A 24,381-nucleotide genomic window follows, 5' to 3' on the forward strand; every position below is an offset into this window, starting at 1 on the left:
TCATTCAGTCATTTTTGTTTGTGATTCTTTCTGTTTTTCCGATCTTTTTTGAAAGCTAGGAGCAGACTATTAGATAATGCATTAAAAATATCTATTGTGACTCTCACATAGACGATAGAAACACAAGAAAGGGTTACTTGCAATGAATTCTGCTCATGGTTAGGTGACAAACAAATATTTCTTCGCAGCAATCTATTCAAGTCATCTATTTAAAGGTAAAGAATTGTTGTGTCTTAATCGCTAGGGGGCGCAACTATTGAAGCTATGAATATCTCAATAAAACCGAGACATATTGCACATCTATCTCATATTAGAATTCAGCAATGGTCACTTTTTCCTCTCACTTAATGTCATACTTGTCACAACCATGAAATTTGAACTGCGCAAATATGTACCTTGTTTACGTAGCCTCGGTTGTCTTTCCACGTATTTTCAAAACCACAAATGTAGGACGTCCATTGGCTGGTAATCATATTTACCATAATCTAAATAAAACTATATTCCGTAACAATATTTTCGCGCCAGTGATAGTTTTTCTTAGAGCGGTTGTTTAGAAGATTCATGCGTTCCTCTTCAAACCTTAAACAAAATACTGTGAACATAATCAATATAACCTTGGATAATATTTGTAAAGGATAGCATCATACGACTGTAGACTACAGCAACACTGAATCTTCTGACTCCTTTAAAATATGCTGCCGAAGTTATCAGTTCACCACTAAAATATTTGTGTGTGTGTGTTTTCGTTCTTATGCGAGGTGTCCACAATAATTGTGCATGCACCTACATACCAGACACATGATTTCGAAATCGAAAAATGTGCTTCAAAACACTAATAAGAAGAAAACGATGGATTCCTTTAACTTGACTCATTGTTTTAGGACTAACGAACTTTCAGCCTGTGCAATTCATCCTTTCTTCACGTAGTGATCAAAATCGTCAAAATTGTCGCAAAACTATTCACGTCATTGAACAAAACTGTGACAGTAGCACTATCAAATAGGATATTGTGGAGGTTTTTTGTTTCGAGTAATTTCACGCTTGGTCACAACAACGAAATTAAAACTTTATCAATTGATTAAAAACATTGTTTGCGTTCGCCCACACGCATATGATTAGTTGGTCTTGATGCGTGTACATTAACAGTCAAAATACTTCTTCAAGGCCAATGTCTACTCTGACCCACAAATGGTCCTTTCAGAGATCATCTCTAGTTAACGTGTTCCGAAACAACTCCGTCTTGTCGACAATGATCATCTTGCTAAGCTGTTTTATGTGTTTGGTATTCTATTCAAAACGACTTCACACTTAATACAGATATATTATAGCTGATTTCAACTTTAACATCAACATATATTGTGCTAACGTGTGACTTGTTTAGCCTGGTAGACTACATGTACCCTAGTCTTATGAGAATGCCAAACTGATCAAAAAAAGTGTTAATTGATACATATATGAGTGTTGATACAGGTGGGTATATATTCAACAAAGCCAAATTGTCGGAGAAATGTTATTGAAAGTTTCACTTCCAATATGAAGCGAATTGAAGCTTTTGTAGATAGGTTTGGGTAATATTTTGTTTGTGATAAAGTTTGCAGAACAATTCATCCATGCTACAGAAAATGCTGGAAACGCTGTTGCTAATTTTTAATGTGATGGAAAGTTATGAAGACAAAATATGTGTAAGTTTATTCTATTTCGACGATTTTGGGTGTTTCTTGCCGTTCCCCTGTCTGTTCCTGTCGCTGACTGTGTGCTTTTGCCCGTCCTACTATATAGTAGCTGTTTAGAGATCTTTGGAAGACTCTTTGTCTCGGACTATTGCTTCTCAAGTTTGACTGGTCACCCGTTGCTGATGCCTCGTGGCTTGCGGAGGTACCTATTTCAGCACACCTCACGGTGTACATTGAGTGTTATCAGCTGGCGTTGACTCCCTTAATGATATCAAAAGAAGACATTTACTGTGTGACCCGGTTCAAATATGGAAAAATAACGTCAACACGCAAAAAAACCGTTTGAAGTTCAGATGATAGGCGGAGGAGTATGAGGACTTAAATTCTAAACGCATCAAGACATACTTCTCAGCATTAGCGTGTGGGCGAATGCAAAGATATTGGTATAGCTTTAATTTCACTGTTGTTACCAAGCGTGAAATTACTTGAAAAAAGCGCCTGCAACTTCCTGATTAATGGTGCTACTGTCACAGTGTGTGCTTTTTGACTTCTCAATGACGTGGATTACTTGTGTGAGTTCTGGATTCCTCAGAAATATCTAACCTCTTGAAAAGACGATTCAAATCAAAATAATATATCGTTCACCATACACTACCAGTAGAAGCATATTTAGAAATTTAGACAGTTAAATATACCGTATTCGTAGAGTAGGAGATCCTCCCAAACATTTTAGGAATTTCCAAAAATGATATCCATCCGTGTATTAGACCCCCCAATAGTTTAGTTAAAAGGCTAAACGTTCACATATAAAAAAATGTAAGGTAGTATGACTCAAACGATCACATATTTAAAGTTGGTGCTGAATGACCAAGGATAGATTTAGAAAATCGCGTCAATGACGCTATAGCTTTTCAATAGTGAGGCCAGGTCAGGTAATTGGTTGTTGGCAGGAAGATGTTGATGTTAGCAAGCAGTAGATGATGTATAGTTGCATGAGATGAGATATGGACTCAAAGAACCCCAAGGATGACTAAATATATCATAAATTAAAAACAATAAGGCTGCCTAAAGATAGTTCAATATGGAAAGAAGTTAAAATTATGCAGGAATAAAAACAATCCAATAGTAACGGCGCACTTTCCTGCTGACCTATGGATGTATACCAAGTGATTGGAAAGTCTCTAAAATTGTTTTTCGACGGAATCTTCAAGGATTGCTTTCGTTTCCCTTACAATTTCAAAACTTGCATACAATTGTACACAAGTGGGTTTTTATTTGAGTAAAATGTATAAAAAATGCTTACGTTACTATAAAGTACCTAGGAATCTCTATCTGAAGTAAGTTGGGTGGTCTTCTCTGTAGAACTTTGGAGGGAAATTTTCCTGAATGCGCATGCTCTATCGACTAAACACAATCGCCTTGGGACTTAATATAAACGTCACTGAGCTGACCTTACCTGCCAAACCATAGGCACTCTCCATGCCGTGAAGCAGAGTTCATACATATTAATTGAGCAGCCTAATGATTTCATGTTCAAAGAAAATACTTCTGACTATGTACGTCGTGTATTCAAAGGGTCAACGAAAAGCAAATGATGGTCAAAGGACCTCAATTCATACACGTAAACACTATCGTAACATGCAACGTAATGACCATCGACATTGGAGAACAATAATGTGTTCAGTAATTGCTTTAAGATTATTTAACTTTCTGTGCAATTCTTCCTTCTCTCTCAGAACTAGAGATAAAAATCGTCAAAATTGTCACAAAACTGTTCGCGTCAATTAGGAGTCAAAATGACATACATTATAATAGTCACGGTGGCACCGTTAATCAGGAAATTGCCTATGCGTTTTGTTTTCGAGTAATTTTCACGCATGGTCACATCAGTGAAATTAAAACTGTATTAATATGTTTCCGTCGCCCACACGCATATGCAGAGTAGTTTGTCTTGATGCGTGTACATTAAAGGTCAGAATTCTTCTTCCGTATCTACTCTGAACCACACTTGGACGTCATCTCCGGGTTGATTTATTCCTAAACAACCCCCTTGCAGATAACAGTAATCTTTCTTATACTGTTGTATGTGTATGATATTTCTCTTCAAAACCACTTGACACAGGTACATTAAGGTAGAAGCGTCCCAGGGACAGATAATCAGACTCTCAAACTTTTTCAATTATTCTTTGATCTACAACTTGAGGGATTAATTTTAAAGGTCTCGGTGTAAGAAAACTTTTATTTACCGTATTAGTTTTTTTTAATGTCCAAAATTTAATATTTCTTCATAGAGTTAACAAAGGGAAGGCGGCCATCTTGAATTTCAATTATAGATAAATCTAGGGTATTTTATAACTCTAGAACCACAATATTCGCGCTGACCCTAGAATTGTATCCTTGAGTTTGAAAGAGGACAGTTGAAAAATTCCTTGAGGTCCTTGAGGAAAGTTTGAACAAAGTTTAGTTCTTTCAATTTAGAAGCGCATACTACGTATACATTAAAGCTAATTTCAACATCAACATATAACGTGCTAACGCGTGACAGATTAGTTCAAGTAAACGAACTCTACCTTAGTCTTACACTAGCTAATTAAGTAGGTTCCATTTAATTTAAATGTGAGTCTTCAACCTATGTATATATGTCCAACAAAGCCACTAATAGTCGTTTTACTTCAAATATGAAGCCAATTTTAGATTTCATCCGGTCGGGTAGTCTTTTGCTTGCGATTTAGTTTTCAGAATAATTCATCCACGCTTTAGAAAATGTTCAAAACGAGGTTGCGAAATTATTTATGCGAAGCTAATAAGTTAAAAATGTTTTACTGTCACAGTCATTTTGGAAGAAATCATACTGAATTTCTTCCTTTCTAACTGTCAATTAAAGAAAACCTTTGAATTGTCAAGAGTGTCGCAAAAATATTCGTGTCACCGATAAGTTCGGAAGACAAAACGTTTTATTCAAAGAATCAGGAAATTATCGTCGCTTTTTCATTTCACGCTTGGTCACACCATGAAATTCGAACTGCGCAAATATGTCCGTATTTAGCACCACGTACACGGAGCCAGGCTTGTCATTGTGTAATGAAAATTCACAATCCTTCGTTTTCGGTATCTTAACGAAACCATTAAATGTTCACTTGAAGGATAATACCATAATATTAATGAAACTACCCTATTTCTTAAAAATATTTCAACTTATCAATGATAGCTATTCCTAGTGCGGTTATTTTCGTGGAACATGCATTCCTTTCCCAAAGTGAAAACAAAATACTATGACTATATATGAACCTGGGTTAATTTTGTATAGACTAAGCTTAGCTCATTAAGTACTGTAGACTACTGTTACACTTAATTAATCTAACCCCATTTGGAAATGCTGCCATTCTCAAAACTACTGAAAAAATTGTGTTTTTGATCCGTTTGTATACAAAGGAAAATGTGCTTCAAACGCTGCTGGTAAAGTGAAGAAAAATATGCTAGATTCCTTTGAATTGAATAATGCTTTAGATTATTGAACTTTCAGTGCAATTCTTCCATTACTTTCTTAACGGAGTGACGAAAGTTGTTAAAATTGTTACAAACTATTCGGGTCAATTAGGAGCCAATACAATGGCACTGTTAATCAGTAAATTGTCAACGCGTTTTTTCAAGTAATTTCACGCTTGGTCACAACAATGAAATTAAAACTGTATCAATAAATTTGCTTTCGCCCACACGCATATGCTGAGTAGTTTGTCTTGATACGTGTACGCAAAAGTCAGTATAATTCTCCCGTGTCTACTGTGACCCACAAACGGCCCTTCAGGAGGTCATCTCCGGGTAATCGTAGTCGTAAGCAAACCCTTCTTGTCAACAATACCCATTTTTAGCTCACGTGTTCACACGCGGAAGGTCTATAATCAGTCATATAACTCTGATAGAACTGCACAAATTTGACGAATTCTGCTGCGGATACTGAGCTGACTGATATCTAACTGTGCTGTAAAGCACTCAGTAGTGTCAAGTTAATTAAGGGTTCATTTGCATAGTAATCATTAAATTGTCGACGCGTTTTTTCAAGTAATTTCATGCTTGGTCACTACAATGAAATTAAAAACTGCACCACTTTGCGTTCGCCCACACGCATATGCTGAGCAGTTTGTCTTGATACGTGTACGCAAAAGTCAGTATACTTCTCCCGTGTCTACTGTGACCCACAAACGGCCCTTCAGGAGGTCATCCGGGTAATCGTAGTCGTAAGCAAACCCTTCTTGTTAACAATACCCATTTTTAGCTCACGTGTTCACACGCGGAAGTTTTATAATCAGTCATATAACTCTGATACAACTGCACCAAATTTGACGAATTCTGCTGCAGATACTGATCTGACTGATATCTAACTGTGGTGTAAAGCACTCTGTAGTGTCAACTTAATTAAGGGTTCATTTGCATATTTAATGAAATTTGTAATTAGGTATATAACTCTAAAATTACGGCACCCAAGTCAGTGAAATCTGGTACAGATATTGATCTGATAAATATCTAATTGTACTGACAAGTTTTTGGCAGTGTCAAGTTAACAAATAGCTCATTTTCATATTTTGTGAAGTTTTGTAATTTGTCATATAACTCCAAAATAACTGCACCAAATTGATGAATCTGCTGCAGATACTAATCCAATAGATATCTAATTGTGGTGTAAAGCATTTAGTTGTGTGAAGTTAATTAAAGTTTCAATTGCATATTTAACGAACTTTGCAATTAGTGATATTACTCCAAAATTACAGCATTACATTTGATGAAACTTGCTACAGATATTGATCTGATAAATATTTAATTGTACTGAGAAGCATTGGGCTTGTCAAGGTAATAATTAGCTCATTTACATATTAAATACAGTTTTGTAATTAGTGATTTAACTCTGAGAGTTCTGTGCGAAAGTTGATGAAACCTGCTACATATAATGATATAACATATATCTGATTGTTCTTATTACACGCCTTACACGGGTGTCGATTATATTGGTATGAATTGGGTTTATTGACAGGAATATTGAAAAACATAATACAATTAATCCTCGTCAGAGATAGTTACTCTGGCAGTAGACCGTATACACGTATAGTCTTATCAGAAGTCTGCCTTCCACTCCGCGTCGTGTGCTCAATTGAACTGCTGTCAGAATATACAATGTCTGTCTTTGTTCTTGTGTTTTGGTTAGTGATTAATCTGAGGTCTGCAAATGTTGCGTAACATCTCCTTGCTCGTCGTCGTTTGAGACAGGTCAAAGGTACAATTGATTTGCTCGTCGTCGTTTGAGACAGGTCAAAGGTACAATCGTTTTACACTATGTCATAACAGTCAAAAAGTATGCAGTAATTCATGTCATACTGTATTATTTCATGTGTCCAGTAGTGTCTGATAAATGTCAATACATGTCGAGTCATCAGCAGTCAATTTCAATGCTTGATAACTAAGTTTGTAATTTTGTCAAACTCAAAATCTGTACAAGTCATTCATATAACACGTCATTCCTTCCATTCAGGCGTCATATTAGCTCTATTAGCTCTGTTGAGTAAATGCTAAAAATGTTCTAGTCTGTTCATTGGATACCAACACGTGAGCACATTCATTCATATGTGGTCTTATGTCGTTTTAAGTGTGTGGCATTTCTGTTCAAAGCACCTTCAAACTTAACACATAGCTGATTTCAACTTCAACACCGACATATATTGTGCCAACGTATGACTGCTTCAGTCCAGTAGATTACCTGTTACCTAGTCTGCCATCACCTAATACTCTAAGAGAATGCTAAACTGGATCGAAAATGTAAACTTGTTTACATTTAACAACTCCACAAAGCAATCGTCTAATATAAGGTTATTTACAAAATACCTGGATTCATGCAAGAGTACATCGTGCAGCGGAGGTATTGTCCGAGATGCGTAGCGTCGAGGACAATACCGAAGCGTACGATGTACTAGGACATAAATCCCGGTATTTCGTGAATAACCTTATTATTATACACTTTTAAGCCCAATTTTACAAGGAAAAGTCAAAATTAAAGCGTTTTTTATGGCGGTCGCGCATTGCACTGAGCGATCGCGAGCAGACTTGAAAGCGTTCAGCGCGTCTGCTGAGCGCACAGTATGGAATTGCCACGCAGCGCACCTGTACACGAGTTAGGAATTTTAGGTCGGTCGCATAATTTCACTCAAAGTCACAGGTTTTGCATTGACCACTATTAACTTCGTGAAGCATTGAATGTTAGAAGTATAGTTTTTTGTTAAAAATTTAAAATCAACTCTCCTTTTCCCCCGCTTTGATGTAAAGGTGATTTGAGGTCAAAGGTCAAATAGCGTACAATAACACCTAAAGTTCTTGTGCTCCGCATCAAAGTTATTGGACTCCGCGTCCTCTGATACCGAAATTTACTGTACGACGAAACTCCATAAGCTACAGACGCAGGTGTATAATAAGATGTGTTATTTAAAGTTTTACTTCTAATATGCAACCAATTGTAGATTTTGTTTGGGTTAGGCCAAGACAAATGAAAATTTTGTTTCTCATCTTAGGCATATTGCAAAAATGATGCTTTGACGTGTTTTTTTTTTCTCAATTTTTTTTATTCTTCAACCAAAATAAACGCGCCAAAAATGGAAACATAGGAATGTATGCAGAGATAATTGCACAGCAGTGTTACTTCAGTATTTTTTGCACAGCAACAGTTCTATGTTTTGACTTTTAGTGCAGCAATACACAGTTTTAACATCTTAATATGACAGTGACATATGTGTACACTTCTGAATAGAATGTTAGTTTCAATTATTTTGTTTACAGTTCTGTTTTATACAGCACTGTGTTCTGCACTATCACTGTTTTTGTTTTTTTTTCATTTTATATCCTCATGAGCAGAAAAGGTTGACGCAGTGGGCCTGAATTGACGCACGCGAGGATGATAAACGAACATTTCTTGGCCTTAGGTAATCAGTTGTTTGCGATTAGGTTGATCTTCTTTTTAATTGTATTTTTTGAGTGAGTATCACTTTATATTTCTAGCGAAATAAACTGATGATGACGACGATGATGCTCATGATGATCAACATTTTTACCCTTCATTCTTTCTTCAAAGGGCCTTTCAATTGTCAAATGGTCGCATTGGTTTCACTTACACCCGTGGCCACTTTAGTGTTGATTAAGCCTGTCTGATGCAAGCAGAAATTCTGTTTGTATTAACGAAACAAAGTTGTGGTCAGTGTAATAAATGTAAGGTTCACTTTCGGCACCCCACTGTTAGGATTGAGATAACGTTCTACTAAAATGTCTCGCCTGCCCAATTTAAATCGATCACAACACTGCACTGTAGACACGCTGTAAGTCTGCACTCCGACAGTGAACATCAATAACAACGGTCGCGAATATCATACGGGAAAATCCTTCAGTAAGGACGTGGGCAGCTTGATTGTTCAAAATATAAGACATTGTGGTGGCAATTTGGCATCTAGCGAGGTACCACGAGGAGCTACAAAAAAACAAGCAAGTGACCGTTTTAAGATAAGCGTGGAGGGAGCCAGAAAAGTTTGGAAGAGATATACATGTATCAGGACAGGTTCCCTTCAACCGGGATGAGAAAAGTGTCGTTCATGGTTACACACATGTGAATACATGTACATGTAAAACGCTACCCCGACTGTACTTTACTCTTACCTTTCCGTACCAAGTAAAATTGGAGTAAGTTTATTCACGGTTTGTTGGAGAGAAAGATGGCTTAGTGCAAGTGAATGTGTATTTCGAAAGTTTTGCAGTCAAGACGGGCGATGTCTGTAATTTAATTGCTAACATTTTCAAAGTGGCATTTTCTCAATTCCCGCGTCTGAACAAAGTCTGAACACGACACTTACGATACATGCTATAGTATCGTTGGTATTCATTCACTGCAATATTGAAATCAGCACAAAATGTGTGATGTTCTGTAACACTTACTGCATTTGAAACACATGAGTTTTACCTGAAAGTAAATACTGATAGGGCAAATGCTGTGGTCAACATCATACATATACAGTGTATTTTATAATCACTCCGTAATTTCAGTCTAATCGGCGTGTCCACGGGGTACCGATAGTAGGATCATTATCACCACTGATACAGGGTAAGTAACCGTTTTATCACCCTTCTGCAGACAGAATTTCTGCTTGTACCAGACAGGCTTGATCAACACTAAAGTGGCCACGGGTGTACATTGTCGCTAATTAGCTAGGAAGACAAAAACTGGTTTTCCGAGAATCAGGACATCATCGTCACCTTATGTATTTTCACACTCGGTAACAACTATTAAATTCAAACTGCGCCAATATGTTGGCATTCAACGCCATGCATATCGAGACCAGTGTTTTTTTATATGAGCACAATATAAATCCGCATATACCTCCGGCTTTTCAAAAAATGTCAATAACTCTTTCCAGGGTCCTTACATTGTCTGTAATAAAACAGCCGTTTGACTATTTTTTATATGGAGCAGTGCCAAAGACGGTTACTAACGGAATGTTATATAAATAAATTTTAAAGTAAAATTAATGTTTTGTGTGCCGTTTAATCACAGAAATGTGGTGTAACAGTATTTTGGCAGCTTTAATCATTTTCGTTGATCTAAAATGAAACTTGAGCAACTAAATGAGTCACAATAGTGTGCTCATTCCTAAACACCCTAAAAAATAAATAGTATTTCCGTTACCATTTTAGCTGAATTATTCTGAAACACGGACCATACGTCCTTCAGAGTGTCAATCGGTAGTCCGACACAACTACCGCCATTTAAATAATAGGCAAGTGAAGGTTATTCTTTATCTTTAGTCGGTCAGTCAGCAACAAATTCACATATATATCATTAATGTCATACTATCGTAAATTTTTGACTTCTGAACAAATCTATGGAAGGGTCTAGTACACGGATGGATAGCATTTTTGAAAATCCCCTAAATTTGGGGAAGGTCTAAGAATGGGACAAATGCGGTATATAGAACATCCGAAAATTCAAAATTAGATAACTGTGCTTCATATAACCATTAGTAATGTGAGGTGAATGGTAGATTCTGTCGAATTAAATCATTGTTTCAAGACAATTGAAGTTTCAGTGGAATTCATAACTCCTTCAAAAAAATGATATAAATTGTCAATATTATCAAAAACTGTCCACGTCACTGAGAAGTCAAGAAGGCATACACTGTGACAGTAGCACCATTAATCAGGAAATTGTATATGCCTTTTCTTTTCAAGTAATTTCACGCTTGGTCACACAATGAAATTAAAACTGCACCAGTTTGAGTTCACCCACACGCATATGCTAAGTAGTTTTTTCTTGATGTGTTTTCAGTATTACAGTCCTCATGTTCATACAACTTATCTGAGCCGCAATCGGCCCTTTGTAAGGTAACCTTATTTTTTCACATTATAAACCGGGTTAACGTATTCTTCTAAAAATCTTCTGTCAGTAAGAACACATTCTATAATAACCCCCTTTTTGAGTGTGATATTTTTGTCCAAAAATCTTGATACGGACACAGTGTACTTGACTTCGATTTCAACATCAACATCAATATATTGTAGTCTATCGCTACTCTATTCTTCACCACTTAATAGTAAGGAATCTTCGACTTCGCACCAAATAAAAACAGAATCGTAGTTTTATTCATATGTGCATTTCATACAAATGTTATATAATGTTTATGTTCAACAAAGCCTCAAGACAGTAGAAGGTGTGATATTTACAGATTTACTTGTAATGTGAATTCAGATTTCTCTGAATTAAGTAATGTTTCTTTGCTATTCTGTGTACAGAGCAATCTATTCTTGTTTCAGGAAAAATATTTAATATATCGTTGTAAGATTATTAAAAAGAAAAATACCTGTGTACAGTTGTGAAGGATATTATCAGCTCTCTTCTCTTCATCATATCTTTTAACTTGTTTTTGATTATAAAAGAAGGTAACGAAAATATAAATTGATGCTGTTTTCATTTGAGGTGACCAAAATTAATTCCATATTGCGGAAATTATCATTTGTTTGTATATTCTGTTTCATTTCATGCTCTGCTACACCATGAAATTCGAATCCCGTCAACATGTTTGCATACGACTCAGCTTGCAAAAGACTTTTATTATTACAATCCTCCTATATCAAACGTTGCGCACTCGGAATGATAACTCCTCATTGACGTCCCGGGTCGCATAGTCATCATTTGACTGTAAGCAAACTTGATTCAGAACATTACTATTTTTAAATTGGAAAGGTGGATTTAATAATGTTCAAATTTCATGTTCAACATAAGAAATCCGATCTCAGAAGTTTATGAATGAAAATCGATAATGTTCATAAGTGATTTTAATATATCAATACGCCATCCGAAAATGAGTATAGTTCTATGTTTCAACGGATTTGCGTCTTACTTGGAAATAACGCATATGTCTGTCATTTGCACATTAATTACAAACATTTGGAGTGAAAGTATTGCAAAGAGGCACGTAATACAAATAGCCCAAACAAGGGATTACGTACTCTCGATGTTGGGGATAATTTTCCCTCTTGACGTCGGGCAAATGGTCACTTACTCTCGGCACTTAGTCCTTTGTTTTGGCTACAATATGAGGTCTTGGTTGGTGTAAGTAAATATAAAATTATTCAGATCCCGACCCCTCTACAATCTTGTCCAAACCGCAACTTATCCATGACGAAGTTTCAGTACCGTCTTTCCGCTTCAATAATAGAGTTTATTTATGAAGCTTTTATTAGGGAAATTCATTTGTATTCACAATGAAAATAAATATCGAGTTCTATGACTATCATCAATATCAACGTTAATTTTGGCACATGGCTGATATAGTCCAGCTGACTCAGACTACTGTTACGTATACTCATCTGACGTCTTTATGTCTCGACATTTAAAGCGAATTTCGGGGCTCTCAAATTGATGGTCTTTAAGTTCGTCTTGACGTGTGCATAGAAAAAGTACGCATACTTCTCCTACGTTCTACATTTATCTCAGCCACGAAAGTCCTTGGAAGAGTAACCTGACTTCCAACGATAAAGCTGTGTTATTGTATTTCAAAAAATTGTCTTTTCGACAAGAGCACTAAGCTACTTTATGCCGTTATATGAGTGTGACATTTTTTCCTTGATATAGTTTAAAAAGAAGAAAATATATAGCTAGTATCAATATCTGTATATATCGTGCTAGAATATGTCATTTCAAATCATAAATCATATCTATCTATCTATCTATCTATCTATCTATCTATCTATCTATCTATCTATCTATCTCTATCTATCTATCTATCTGTGTGGGGGGATGGATGTGTGTTATGTTTCAGTCGAGAAGCATTAACTCTTGACGAAGTCAAGCTCGTATTTATCATTGCCGACGTTTCAGAAATTCAAAATGAAAGACAAAAGTAGAATACTTCTTCATATATATTAGCTACAAAATCCAGTAAAATTGGAAAGGCAGAGTGAAAAATAATTATAGTGCCAGGTACAATGCACGTAAAATGTTACAATAGGATTGCCAACTCTGAATGATAGTCAACATTAGAGAACAACACTATCCCAAAGATTTACATATGGAACGCTGTGAAAATGTACAATGTACAGCAAGATAGATATATAAGCTTAGATATGTAGATAGATATATCTCTAAAAACGATTTAACCAAGAGAAGTTGTAGTTTAAATAGTCGCAGTAGGGGGTATCGAGTTACAAATACCGTAATGCCAGAACTTAATCAAGAAATTACATGGTATCTTTTAATTTGACGCTCGATCAAAACGAAGAAATTAAAACTGCGCCAATATTTTTGAGCAAGCTTTTAATGAGACACATAACTGAACTGTGTTTGCTTAATAGCTGGTACTGACCAGTAGTGAGCAGGCGGCAATTTGAATATATAGTTAAATTAACCCCGCACGGGAGAGTAGACTCTTAAAACGCAGGTTAATCGCAGTAATGATCAGACACTGATCGATCTTTATGTTTGGAAGGCAATACAGACACAAGAAAATATCATTGCACTTTATTGCGAGCATTCATCGTTGCTGGTCGAATTCGTTCTCATGGTGCGGCGGGATATGCCGTAATCCGGTAAGTTAACTAAACAATACAATGTACTTCAGCCACAATTTCTTTACATGCATGCTAGGGGCAGGTATTTGACGGGTATCGTAGGTGCTTGTCTCTGCCGATAGAAACATAGTTACGAAGTGTTTTTACATGCCGGTGCAGGAGAATATAGTGAACACGATTCAATGTCAGATTTTAGTGTGGACAGTTCAAAGTCTGATTTTTTCAAAGAAACGTTTCATTAATTTGTTGTCCTTTAATTGTGTCATTTTACTTCAGAAAACCAAATTTAGTGTAACTGAATGTGTCTGTAAATTCGGAAATGGTACGAATTACGGCGAAATAATTGCAGCTATATGTATTCAGAGAATATCTCGTTTGGTGACTATCGCGAAATTAAAACCAGTATGTTGATTCTTGACTAGTGTCTTGAATTTCAGCGTGTTTGTTTAATCTAAAATTTTATCAACATATGGTAACTCAAGTGCTGGTCTCATTCTCATAGAATGTGCACCTAAGGCATTCTATGGCCTTACAGATACCACCTCTTTGCTATTAATCATGTCACTAATTCTATTCAAGATTTTCGTGAAGTCGAGGAAATATTTCCTAATACTAATGAGACACCCTTATTTAAGGCGAAGCGATGATCATTTCATTGAAGCGTTTCTTGGCAAAATAACTATACGAATGATAAGGCAAAATAAAAATGAGTGTGTTTCCAGTGAACCGATCCATACAACAAATACCGCCGCAATTGGGTACTTTCCGCAGTTATTTACAAAAAGAAGTACGAATAAATCCTCTAAATTTTGCCCTATTTTATGGATCTCAGTGAACATTAAAAATCTTCCAACCTACTTGCCCAAAATTTTGGGGGCATGTTACCCAAAACATGTATGTTTTTCTTTAGCCTAGGTATGGATGGCAAGACATTTTTCCAGGGAAATTATAGCCACGTTCGTTTAAGTAGCCCGAGCATATCAATGGCCTTTCTGAAAATGTGCTCATATGATGAGAGTTAAAAATGAATTAGCCAAAAAGGGGCAATTTCAACTGTTAGAAGTAAAAATATGAAAACAATCGACATGTAATAGGAACAACATTAGCCAGAATATCCTTTGAAGTAAAACTTTCAAATATCGAAACGAGGATAATGATGAGGACCTATGCATTGAAAGTATAAGTGACGCAATGTCTTATGAATATTTAAGCAACAACCCCCGCCGGCAGAGGGTATACATGAGATTTTGGTACAATGCGCGACATATAGCACGAGCCGATAGGCGAGTGCTATATGGAGCGAATTGTACCAAATTGAGTGTATACCCGACTGCGGCGGGGGTTATTGCTATTATATTATATCAACTTGTATGTCTTTGTTGTCTTGCTTGGGTATTTTCGTCACTTTAAGTCCAAAATGCAGAAAACGGACGTATGAGAGATCGAACGTCGGAAATTCAGCGCCCGAGACCGAGCGTTTTTTATATAAGTTTGAATTACGTTGAGAACAGACGCACACAGTATCCTACGACAACATACGCATTACGTTCATCAACATTGCATTTTATCCACATGCAACGGGACTTGAGACCTGCTGCAGACACAGAAAAGAGTGCAAATCACAAGAAAAAGTAACAATTTTTTCGTAATTTACATGTATTACGAACTGGCTGTTTTGGCATACTAAAAATAGATTTGTCTCATTTTGTACCGATGCGTCGACCATCGCAACATTCAGTCTTGGTACAGTGAGGTTACAGGCGCTTTTTTGAATGATGGATAATTTGGACGTTATTGTACCAGTAAACAAGCAGTTTTGAAATAATCCAGACTTGGGATGACAGCAACTGTGATCAACAGTTTTGCAGAGTGTGCTGCCCGATTCAGCGAGAGCTGGACGCCGACACTGCTTGTAGCATTTGATGTCAACTTTCGTCGCAGTTACCAGGAGTAATTGCATTGTTATTTTGAACTTCTTGAATTGGTCTACATCGTAAAAACATTCTTGTCTGTTACAGCCCAAACTTTGGCAAAAATATCTGACATACCGTTACTGTGAGGAAGTTTCAATTTATTTGTGTATGAACGAATACTAGCTTCATTTTAAAGAGCTGTGTGTCGCGTCTCGACTCCCGCTGAATCAAGAAAAAGTGCACGGTGCGCCATTGCCCTAATGCAATGATTTGTTTACATCAAAAACAAATGTGCTGCTTCACAGGTGTCTTTCGTCATTGAACCCAACTTAGAGACCGATACTTTAATCTGTGTCTCAAAATTCGGACCCTTTGAAACAAAGCGGACTGTTTTGGATTAAGTTTAGATCGGTACGTCCAAATGCACCGACTGGCAATTTTCGAAAATGCTTGTTTAGGGGCCCGTTTTAGCACTACTATAGCAGTATTTCAGCATTGGTTGAATGAGCTCTCGTCCAAAAAGAATGGCGCATGGTAGCATGATATAATATAATTGAAGATATACTAAGATACAACGATATAAAGACATCATGAGACAGAAAAGATAAAAATGAAACATCGCTTTCTTTTAAATTACTTTTTCGTGTATCAAGCATAAAGGTCACGGTGTGTGTGGTCTTATGACATCCTACCTTGTTAAATGTTGACGAGGCGCAGTACTTGTTACTCTCATATTTGGCAATGTTAATATAAATTTACACCAATTCGCACCGCTTACAAGAGCCTTTCGGCTAGTGAGCTTCGTTTGTGGCATGTATTAGCGTCACATATTCGGGCTGTGCGCACACTTGATAATTTAAAGTCGTATTAAAACTTAATTTGTACATTCATTTGATACATAGGTGCCAAATTACATGCAATGTTCAAATACGAGGTTTTGATATTAATAGTGTTTAATTAGTTCTCATTGTTGTCTCTCTTTACTTTTTAAGATAGAGTGCGTCTAAGGTATTGTATTATGTTACGCTATAATAGAAGACATTGAGTTGAAAGTTAGATTAAGGTGTGACAATGACCAGTCGGATATATGTATATCACTATTAATTGTAAGCCACAATGACTCACGTTCTGCTTAGTTGCCGCGCCGGCAGTCTGAGACTTGATGCTGTCGCGGCTTGGGCAATTTATTGTTATCTTTTAATGGAAAAACCTGACGATGGTTTCATAACTTCCGGGATTTTTATTTACCTTAGAAAGGCTTTCCATACGATTAATCATGGCATATTCTTACAGAAATTAGACTACTATGGGTTAAGGGGGTTGCCTTTACACTGGTTTAAAAGCTGCCTTTCAAAACGTAAGTAAACAGTCAATATAAGCAATGTATTTTCGTCATATAGGTCAATTGAATGTGGGGTTCTACAAGGGTCTATTCTTGGCCCTATTTTATTTATGTTACATATAAACGCTATCGCAAATTCCACTAATACTTTCGATTTTCGGCTGTTTGCTTATTAAAAACTCAGGTGTCATCACCCTTGACCAGATTAATGTTGACTTTCAAAAGGTCTGTGTCTGGTGCAGTGCAAACAAGCTCATTGTAAATGTAAAAAGAACCCCAAATTTTATGTTAATTAAAACATCCCAGAGGCTGATAATACAGAGGGCAGATTGAGTGTTGATAGAAATATGGTAGCGAGTGTATCGTCATGAAATTATCCTGGTGTAATTTTAGACCAGCACATGACTTGGAAGGCTCACATTGATAAAATTAGGAAATTCATCCCCCAAATAGGCATTATTTCTAAAATTTGTCATATCGTTCCTGAAGAAATTTTGCTTTTGATTTATAATACCATGATTTTACCGCATAATGGTATTGAGAGAAAAAAGCTTAGTCTTCCTGACTTGGCGAAAAAACGGAAAACGAAGTTTGCTGTTTCCACCACATTACTGTATTGAGATATGGGGGAATGCATTAAAGAGGCACTCCCACTTAGTAACATTTGTAAAACACATTTTTTTAATGCCAATGGTCAATATTTGACGTGGCGACTGCGCGCGGATCGCGAGATATCGATAAAAACATGTCCTCAAAAAAGTAAAAGTTTTAATTCCGGTGGCCCACCTAAATTCAGCTTCCGAACATCGAACGTTCGGCACTGGTGCCATTGTCAACTAAGCTATGGAGTACAAGTCTACGCTGACGCTGTTGTACGCCACAGTACTACTCGCGTCGGTGATCGGTCATGCCCCGTGGGAGAAAGCTGAGTCTTACTGACTTGGCGAAAAAACGGAAAACAAAGTTTGCTGTTTCCACCAGAATTCGCATAGGTGACTAGCACAGTTACGTGCGGTTGAGCGGCCGCCGCGTGGTATGCATAGACGCATACCACGCGGCGGCCGCTATGTATCGAACCACACCTGACCATACGTAACTGTGTGGCAGACGACAAAATGTAGTCATCAGAGGCGGCTAATATTTTACACGTAAAAACTGATATCTATGTAGTATTGGTTAAAAATATAATACAACTGATTGAGAATAATGAAAACGACAAAAACTAAAGAGAAGTTTTAAAAAAAACTTACCTGAGGTAAAGGCATAATGCTGTATATAAAGTCTTCGCAGTGGGAGGTAAATTAATTGCGTCGTTCGAACTTATTATGGACTCCCTAGAATATCGTCAATCAGCACAACAACAAACCTTCGGGGGATTTCGGGTCATAATCAGAAACGATCGTAAAACTTCGGGATGCGAAAAATACGCTCGGGAAATGACATGTTTTTATCGATTTCTTACGATCCGCGCGCAGTCGCCACGTTAAATGGCGACCGTTGGCATTAAAAAAAAATTTTTTAAATGTTACCAAATGAGAGTGCCACTTTAAGTTCCTACTCCAACCTATCCGAATTTTACAGAAAAAAAGTTATCGGTCTTATTACATTCTCTATTGCTCGAGCTCATTCCGCCCCTCTTTTTCAGCAACTGCGAATTCTTAATATATATAAGCCGTGTGAATTTAATACTTGTACTTTTATCTTTGGCCTTAAAAAGTCATTTCTCACATTCGATCTATCGTTACCTCAATACGTCTAAAACTGGTGAAAACTTCTATATTTCTAGAATTAATCTTACTTTGAGTCAACAAAATTTGAAATATGCTGCAACTATGCTAGGGAAAAAACTTCCAGATTCTATAACAAATTAAATGAAAGAAAGCATTCCAAGCGTCAGTTAAAAGATTGGCTACTTACTTGTTTATACTACTTTCCCCCAAAAGCCATGAGGTGTTTTGGTCATTATCTTGTTGCTTTCTAAACTGTGTCTCATATTATTTTATTTTTCTTTATATAGGTTTGATCTGTACTTGAGTTGAGTGCTTCTTGAATCCTTCGATTAATGTTAGTTAGTCAAATCTTGATAGCGAATCATGAATTTGGGTTTCACAAGATATAGGACGCCAAGATGAGGGTTAGGTTTTCTGACGACTTAAAATTGAGGGTCATTATAAACTGGCGGACTATTAAATGCATATGCGGCGATATAAATAAAATACGGTCTCGCAAAGAAACGCGAGAAAGCACATAGATGTGAAACAGTCAACATCGCACAAATAATGGTGAAACTTGTACATTAAGCTTGTATGATATGGCTAACATTATTGATAAGGTATATGACTAACACATGCAACGGGCGGCAGTTCCTTAGTCACCTTAGTCACAAAGCGCGGAACACCCGACGCTTCACATGACCGTCAAGTGCCCGAGTGGTCCTTTCGTATCGCGTGGTCCTTTCGCATCGCTTTTTGGGTTACATAATGGGGTTATTCTAACGAGAGACTGTTGGAATATTCGCACATCTTCATAGTTACACTTTGCATATAACCTGCGCCGACAGGTGAGTCATACTTTCCCTCACATGATTGTGAAGGAGAGACTAGATATTTCACATACCACCTATGTAGCCGCCGACTGGACCGAACACAATTGGAACTACATATAATTTGGGATAATTGGATCTTCATATTTTTCAAATTTATCAAAACTTGTCGGTGCCCCATAGCTGAATGTTGCGATATTACAAATAACTTATAAGAACAAGCGTGTACCTTGAAAAGAAAAGCAGACGAGGTTATATTTGCAGACTGAATCGACATTACTTCACCATCCAATTATCCCAAATTAGTTCCAATCGTGTTACCACTGAATACGACATTGTTTTGATCGTTTTGGCCTGCAAAAGAAGTAGCTTTTTTTCTAAAGAAACTATGAAAAATGTAAAGTTTGGCCATATTATTTCCCTTGGCAGTCACAAGCTCGAGGCAGTCTCGGAAAAACAGGACTGCCACGACGCAACGGGGTCGTTCTTGGTCCAGTAAATGTCCACATAGCGGGACGTTGTGGTTTTCTAGATAGTAACCGCTATGTTGTTGTAGCGACGTATTTTTAACGACCCACTCTCTTCTTCGACGACAGAGATTTCCAAACTGCTGTAAGAGCTAATGTACAGATTCATCTCTTGTAATCACAGGGAACAGATGGAAGGACCCTGGGGTGGGGAGGTTTTTTGTGCAACGGTTTACCTTATTTGATTTTATTAATTTTTACTGTGATATTTCTAATAAAGAGTTCAACTCCACATCGTCTGACTGCTTTATATATTACCGACAAGTCCTTATCTCCTCTCCAACTTGTGTATACACCACTGTATACGTAATTGCTCCGAAAACATTGCCAACTTGCTAATCCGTTGTTCGTATCAGCGGATTAAGTGATTGAGGTCAACACCATAGCCGTCACACACTTATTTTACTACGTGTGTGACGGCTGTGGTGTTGTGTTGTGGCAATCATGCTCCTCCGAATGCATAAAAATCTGGGGTCACCCACAGGGGACTGTCTAAATGTCCGTCCCAAGGGGTGTTTCGTTTTATCGCTAATAAAGATATATTCTACCAACCTTTGGTGTTTCGGTCTTAAACCGGTAACTCTCGGTAGGGCCCTACCGAGAAAAATCGATAAAAATGGGCGGAGCAAAACATAACTAATATGGTATCTTTGTGAACAAAAAGTAGCAAATTAAAACAGCTGGTTGAACACCTCCAAAAATAGAACGTGCACGCCACATAATGTAAACATTGACTGCACGGTGACTTTACGTATACTATTTTCACCCAATTTTACGGTTTACTTTCCATACGATACATCCACTCATTTCCCCCATAGGTTTGTCTTGAACATAGACTTTTTCGAAGTCTTACTAAAGCAGAGGTTCGGCGCGGCGTCGCCTCGGATTTGTACAAACCGTGATGACGTTGCCAGGCGATCGATCGACACTCCTTAGATCTCATGCGTCATGGTATACGTTTCTCGTCCGAAAACGAAGCGTTTGTCATTGTATTCAGCGCGTTTTTGAATGATTCAACATAGCGCGTATCAAAACAGTGGCAATAGCTATCCGCATCTTTGTATACGGGTAAACGATGCAGAAATCCAACGAGTAGTTTTTCTGCCGCGGGATCTATTATCGGAGTTTCCTCGGCTCGTCATAGTGTACATCACTCTTGCAGGGAGTCTTGATTGCAGAGTCGTATTTGCCTTGATAATGAAGCACCGTTTTGTCCAAACGCTGTCCTAGAAATGCCGCATTTCAGGAAAGAACGGGAAAAAATCAAAACAGTTCTAAAAGAACAGCAAATTCGTCTACTAGATGTCCAAATTTATCGAGTGTGGTTATTTCAATGGACGACGTTGGACATTAACCACAATGCTCAACGGCCGAGTCGTCTACCAAATTTTGTAGAGCTTTTGTCTTACAAACAATCCTTTCCTTATTCGACCTTAGTTTAGCGAAGCAGGGCCTTGTCTCCATTATAAAACGTAGTTTTCCACAGTTCTTGGATGGTAGTTGTAGTTTCCTTTTCAAAATTTCGTTGTCTCATGAACTCGGCGCTGTCGCGGATGGGAGGGTAGCGACGACTATTCCCCCGGCTTCGATTACACGTTTTATGGTGACCGAAATGAAATGTGGTGTCGATTTGCTGTCTTATGATTATTTCAAAAAGCTTCTGATAAATACTTATTTTAGAAATCAAACCTGTTAATATTTAATCACCTAAAATAAAATCAGAATAAAGTGATCGCATGATCTCTCGGAGTATTCATTTCAATGTCCATCCCTCCTTATAAAATAGTGAGTTCTAGTATTTCGCTACTTTGAACGATCCCGCCAAAATCGAGTGCACTTGCACTTCTACACTCTCCACGCAGTCGCGATAGTAGTTCATTACAAACGCGTGGTAGTCAGAGTCAGACTGCTAATCACACTATGTCAACTGGCTTTATGAAGATAGCGGTCACTGATGAGCACTAGAGGTAGCCTCGGGAATTTTCTTTGCCAGGAATGAATTGGAGCCAGCTGTGATGGGGATCGAGCGCGGACATTTGAGTGCAACTTATGGGACTGATTGGTACGGTGACCTCAGCTGCCGCCGGCGACGTTTGTCAGCTCGACGTCTGATCAGCATAAGTGACCCAGCAGTGACGACCGAATATGCCGAAGGCGATAGCAGGCGTCAAAAAAAATCCCGGTTTTGTCAGCATGTTGGATTCTGGAGGCTACTTGTTTTGTGTCACATAGGCATGCACGACTTTAGATCGGGAAAGAAAATGTATATCACTTTTGGAAACAGCTAAGCGTAAGCGATAGTTACGCATATCGCATTGCGATGATTGCGCTTACAACAGTACGTTGACTCGAGGGTAAAACTTGAAATTTGAAAAGAAGACAGAAGATATACAGACAGTGTAGACAAAGTGAGAGATCATGCCAGAATTTGTGCTAGTACTTGTCCGTGGTCTCTACCCGAACATACCAGACGTACTTTATGTCGGGCATAAATGACAGTATAGATACTAAGAATACGGATAGTTTTCAATCGGATTCGAACCCACAACATACGGCATCAGTCGCCTAGCTGAGAGGCCAGAGACAGAACCAGTCGGCTAAATCTCCACTCCCAAAAAAGAGTGGTTCAATATAGGCCTTCCTGTCTGTAAAATGTACGGCTCAGGTAGGCCAACATATAAATGAAAACGGTCCTTTTCAGGACCAACAAATTTTCCAAAAAGAGAACTACCTAATCAAATGTGTTTGCATGTATTTATTATACACAGTGTGTGTGCGTTTGTATCTTTCGGTACGTTCCGAGTATTTGGTGTTTTTTCCCCGCGTTGAACAATCAACGCTACGTACGTAAAAAGTAAACAACGTATCGCTCATGACTCATTTGCAATTTGCATATCATGTCAATCATGCAGATTCAAACTGAACATCGAACGTTATACCGGCGATATTACCGGCAAATATTTTATCCTTTTCCTGGTTCCAGACGTCATCTTACATTTAATTTCGTCAGAAACCAAGTATATTGTGCTCCAAATACTTATACACATATCCCTCAATTTCCAAGAAAAAAATTAATCGGTAGATTTCTAAATTAACGGTTTTTATTGACGACGTCCAGAGCGTACCGAGTACGTTTGAATATCCCACCATTATGACCACTCTCGTAGGTTCTCGCGCTTTTATACGGGAGTTGGGGCTTTAACTTAGCACTGCCCTTGACAATCTTGCGTATACGTTTTATCAACATGCTGCGTCTATTATCTGATGAGTTTGAGTGCCTAATTAGCCAAAGTAATCAAGGGTAAATTACTAATCTGTAGACGCTCTCACCAGATTATCACCGGATTAAATATGACAAAGTCAATAACGAACGCACCAGCAAGGTATAACTGAAGAAAGGGCTGAAACTCTCAAAAGCCGTGTTCACAGAAATCTACTTTACAATAAACATTTCCTAATTTTTCGAACGTCAACAGTTTTTCTATGTTTAAACGGGGACAGGCCAATTTATGCCTTCGTCGGTTGCTTCTTTGAGCTGTAGGACGCTAATCGTAGCGGTGGAGTCAGTGTCCCGATGTGGTCCATCAGACCGGAAGCCAGAACTACAAACCTTTAACCTTATAAATGTTTAGTTAAGCCCACATGATCGATAGAGGTAAACAAATTAGCCAACATACTTTGGGATCGAGGGTCAAGCTCATCGGTGTTTATAAAAAGGGACATGACAATCTATGTATTTTTGACTACAGCCGGTCATCGTTTGCGGGAAGAAACTCGCCGCTTGTAAACATAAGCTTAAAAACTGACTAGTCGGCAAAAGTATTTTCATGCCTTATATCGTCTATATCGTCTATCGATATAGACGGTAGGGGTGCAATTCTTTTTTATTTCCTTCGATAATACACCGTTCTTTATTTCCAAATAGACCTCTGAAAGTACTGCTCAATTTTTGTGTTGAACGTGCTTGTTCAGTGCAGTGTGGAGTGCGTGTAAATGTATATGGTGTACAGATTCAGGCCGATCATGCCGGACATTGCTTACTGGCTTCAAACTCAGTTTAAATTTCCTTTATCATTCGTTTTCTACATTTACAAATTCACTGGCATTGCCCAAACTATAAAAGAGTAGCAATCAGCACTTTGCATTACATGTGTCAAAGTTTGCTTTCGTCCATTATTGACCGGGAGGAGGTAAACCATTGCTTATTGCAAAATTTTAGGTCTATACTTTCGGGACACGTACTACCTTAAGATATTATTTGTCTCTTGGGCATATATTCAAACTCTAAAACATTCTC

The sequence above is a fragment of the Ptychodera flava genome, chromosome 11 (genome assembly GCF_041260155.1).
Source record: "Ptychodera flava strain L36383 chromosome 11, AS_Pfla_20210202, whole genome shotgun sequence".
Lineage (NCBI taxonomy): Eukaryota > Metazoa > Hemichordata > Enteropneusta > Ptychoderidae > Ptychodera > Ptychodera flava.